Raw genomic sequence first — 4,641 nt, forward strand, 5'->3', positions numbered from 1 at the left:
AATCTCCTACCTGCCAGCCAACTTATACTCCAGCAGATAAGATTCCTGAAGAAAAAGAACTTTGAGCAGAATATAAACAGTTTACTAATTAGGTGTCAAATGGTTGCCTATTTACACAGAATGAAACTACCATTTCTCAAAAAAGGTCATTTCAAATAAATGAGCATAAAAATGGCAAAACTGAAAAAAACCCATCTTCTTCCATGTGGATAATATACACAAATATAGTACACATGAAAACACACATCTGTATCAATCAGCATATTATATACATATCAATCACTTTACATCCTTTCCAACATTCCTCCTCTGTGGTTCTCCAGTGTGAGAATACACACACCCATGCTTAAAAGATCCTTGTCAACTAAGGATAGGACATGACAGGCATTTAGTTACAGGTTCTTAGTGATTTGAAAGACAAGGTGTAAAACTGGACTCTACAAGCAGCTGCAGAAAAGATTTTTTTATTTGTAGAGAAAAAAGAGAACACTTCACAATACCAGAAAACAACAGATTTGAAAAAGTTCCAAAAGAATACCTGAAATTCCAGATCCTTTTCTAAGGTCTTGAGCAAAAACCTCTTTGTAGTTGCTGGTATTAAAGAAATGTTATACAGCTGGAGCAAACCTAATGCTTCTATTCAAGGCTGTCTCAAAGGAATGAAACCAACTAAAAGATTAGATGGAATCTGAGTTTTAGACCAGAAATTCATTTGTAACAGGATTCCCTTTAATAGCAAATGCTATTTAATATTATTGATGTGGGTGTTAGGGTACCCAAAAGCATGTCACCCCCTTGGAGAGCTCTATAATTCCTTTACTAAGATGACTGTAAGGAAGTTCCCTTCCTCTTTGATAACTAACCTGGAGGGCATTTACTGAGTTCAAAGAGAAGGCAGAGATATATTTTTTCCCCCCTGTAAAGACAATCTACACAGAAGAGAGAGCACCAAAAAAATCTCACTTTATTCCCTCATATATTTTATTCTATCACTTGATTTAAGATGTATATTCATGAATAATGTTTCTTTTTCTAAGCTGTGGACCCATCTTTACTTAGGTGCATATTATCATACATAATTCTGCACAAGTGATGGCGTAACTTTCTATAACCTTTATATAGTCTTATGCCAGTAAATATTCTTTTTGCGTCAGCTGCTTCAGAAAATAAAGTAATTCTGTATTAAATGCTGCTGAAGATGTTGGTGTTGATCTGAAGGGGTAAATATAACCATACAAGTCAACATGACAATGCATTGCATTCAATATAACCATTTAGCTCACAGAGAAACACAGGACTAAGCCCTTCAATAAACAAAATTAATTTGTGAATCTTTTTTTTCTTTTTCTTGATTCCTGAATATTGGTTAAGTCTGGGACATATTTAGTCTATCAGAAAATTATCTGTTCTGAGACAGGTGAAACATGACAGGAAAATATGCACCTAATTTGCTTGGTGGTATTGGGTGGTATTGCAATATTTTGTATATGATGAGCAGGTGCATACTTCTATTTATCTTTGCAGTTATTCTTGTCTTGTGATATTTTCTCTGCTTCTGGAACCAGTGGATTCCTGACAACTAACATATTTAACTCCTTTCCCCACCCCACCCCCCCCTTTTTTAAAAATACAAAATGTCCTGTTAATTCCTGTTGGCTTTTACTCTGATATACCTACAAAATCAATTTGGCTCTTCTTTGACATACTAAGACCTATGTTTAGAATATAGCTATTCTTCTTCTTAGCAGTAATAAATTTTCTCTCTAGGCACTTCTTTGTACTTCTATTTCTTTCTGTATTTGCAGAATACAAAACAGTATTTGAAATTGACGGTGCTGTCTATAGTACCTCCCACTTTTTTTTTTTTTTTTTTATTTAATATTTTGGTATCATAGTTATACATCTGACAAAACCACCTTTTGCCAAAGCACAGTATAGGCCAGGATTACAGCTTTCAGCATTCACATGTTCACACATAAACTTGGGCAGGCACAACTTATATCTGTGCTTTGCAAACAAAGCCACAGGAAGGACTTCTCATTCTGAGCATCTAGTTATTAAAAAATACTGGCTCTCTAGTCTGTGGAATGCAGGCAGAGCAATAGACTTAGAAAATCTTCTCAATGCTTCAAAATTCCACTTTCTCCTGGGACTGTAAGAGGTGAAAAGTTTCATATCTAAAAATTTAAATCTTTACCTTTGGACAAGGAACGACACAAGCGTGAAGCCTAGATTTTCTTAGAAAATTGTTTTCCTTTTCTTCTGCGCTTTGGTGTCATTCTTCTGCAGCACTCCCCCTCTAAACATCTTTTTACTCTGAAACTATACAGTACAATAATTTCTTCCTGTATGTTCTCGTACAGCAGGGTGCAATTGACATGATCCTCTTGTCACTGATTAAAAGTTCCTCAGTGGGGAACATTGGTGAGCACTAAGCCAGAAGAAGACGTTTTGTCAACAGCCCATTACATTTCCACATAGATATCAGCCTGTTGACATGGCAACTTGAACTTTATCCTTCTTTACGTACAGTTATTATCTGTCATCTTCTAGGCTGACACAGGAATTTCACCCTTTCATGGGAATAAAATATAGTCCACAGTGTTCCCTAGAAATAGTTTTGTTTTACCAAATGTCATGACAAGAAGGAAAGCTTGTTCTGTACTAACACACTGTATTGGCTACCGAAGGCAATTAAAACATTATTCCTACACTTTACTGTCTCCATGTATACACAGCCCATGAGTCAGTTGCCTCACATGCTGACTTACAGTTGCCACCTGTTACTGTAGTGGCTTTCATCCCAGATTTTTAATCCTATGGATTCCTCATGTAGCTCCTCATATCCTCATGTAGATAAATAAATACCTTTATTCATCATCAGCATTTCAACAATATTGCCAATACCACTGTATGTGGGAATTAAATAATTCTTTCCCGTCTATGTTTTAAACAACAACATTCAAATGAGCAGGTGGCATTATATTAGTCTCTAAACTTCTGATGAAGCTCTTTCACTCCAGTTAGTGTGGAGGTTATGCCAGTTTGAATATATAGCTTAAAATAAAGGGCCATGTTCGATTCTTTCTCCATTCCTCGTATGTGCTGATTCACCATTCTGATGCATTTTCATCCTTCTCACTTCTACTGTGGTGATACTCTTTCACCACTCCTGTCTCATGATGCTGCCCCTAGGTGATGTTTCCAGACTGACTGACTGTCTCTGTTATCCCTTTGTCTTCAAATCCGCTTGTTCCATTTCCTTCCATCCTGTATATCCACTTACTTCCCAGATGTCCTTTGAGAAGCCCCTCCTCCAAAAGCAGCAACAAGAAACACACCTAGCATTATAGATAAAATCCTTTCTCTGGTCAACTCTCTTTGACCAACTGATGGCCCTGAAATAGCTCATACAAACAGCTGTGCAGTAAGAGTTTGGTGCCTCAGGAGTTGAAACAGGTAAGATTACCTTGGAACTCCCTTCTAGTCCTGTTTTATTATGTTTCTATACTGAATAATTATGATATTGATGAAAAATATTTATCAAGTAGTGGTCCTTCATGATACCACATGCTCATAGTTGCATGCATTCTTCTCCATCACAGGAAAATACCTGCCAGGAAGGGGCAGATACACGTCAGGAAAGTGAGACTACTGGTATCTACCCCTGATTAGTTGGTGAGCTTGTGGTTTTCGTCTGTCAGTTTGACAGGCATGAAGCTTGAATTGTATGAAATAGCAATAAAAAATAACTCTTTTATTAAACTTTAGAAAACAAAAACTCAGCAGACTTTCTCATTATGGACTTATCTACTACATGTTGTAAAGTAAGGTTTTGCCTACAGAACAAGAAAAATAAAGCCAACCAAGAGCAAATTTTTATTCAACAATAACATTTTAAAGTACCAATATAGGCTGTAATGTGGCTCCTGTTCTCTTAGGGTTTTTTAAACCATGAAAATACGGACAACTGGCATGACACACTGTTGTGGTTTAACTCCAGCTGGCAACTAAGTGCTACACAGTCGCTTGCTCATCATGCTTCCCCACCCCTCATGGAATGGGGAGCAGAATCGGAAAAAAAGGTAAAACCCATGGGTTCAGAGAAGAACAGTTTAATAATTGAAATATAACATGACATAATATAACATAACGTAATACAATATAATGTCATAGTATCATAGAATCACAGAATGGTTTGGATTGGAAGGGACCTTAAAGTTCATCTAGTTCCAACCCCCCCTGCCATGGGCAGGGACACCTACCACTAGAGCAGGTTGCTCAAAGTCCCATCCAACCTGGCCTTGAACATTGCCAGGGATGGGGCATCCATATATAAAATATAAAAAATAAAATTTATAATAAATAATAAAAATGTAATTACATTATCTATAATATAAATAATAGAAAATATAGTATTGTAATAAAAAGGGAGACAACAAAAAGACAGGGAGAAATAAAACCAAAGGAACACAAGTGATGCACAATACAATTGCTCGCCACCTGCTGACCGATACCCAGCCTGACCCGAGCAGTGGTCTGGGCCTTCCAGGTGACTCCCCCCAGTTTATATACTGGGCATGACGTGCTGTGGTATGGAATACCCCTTTGGATAGTTTGGGTCAGGTGTCCTGTCTCTGC

This window comes from Strigops habroptila, chromosome 1 (genome assembly GCF_004027225.2).
Source record: "Strigops habroptila isolate Jane chromosome 1, bStrHab1.2.pri, whole genome shotgun sequence".
Classification (NCBI taxonomy): Eukaryota; Metazoa; Chordata; class Aves; order Psittaciformes; family Psittacidae; genus Strigops; species Strigops habroptila.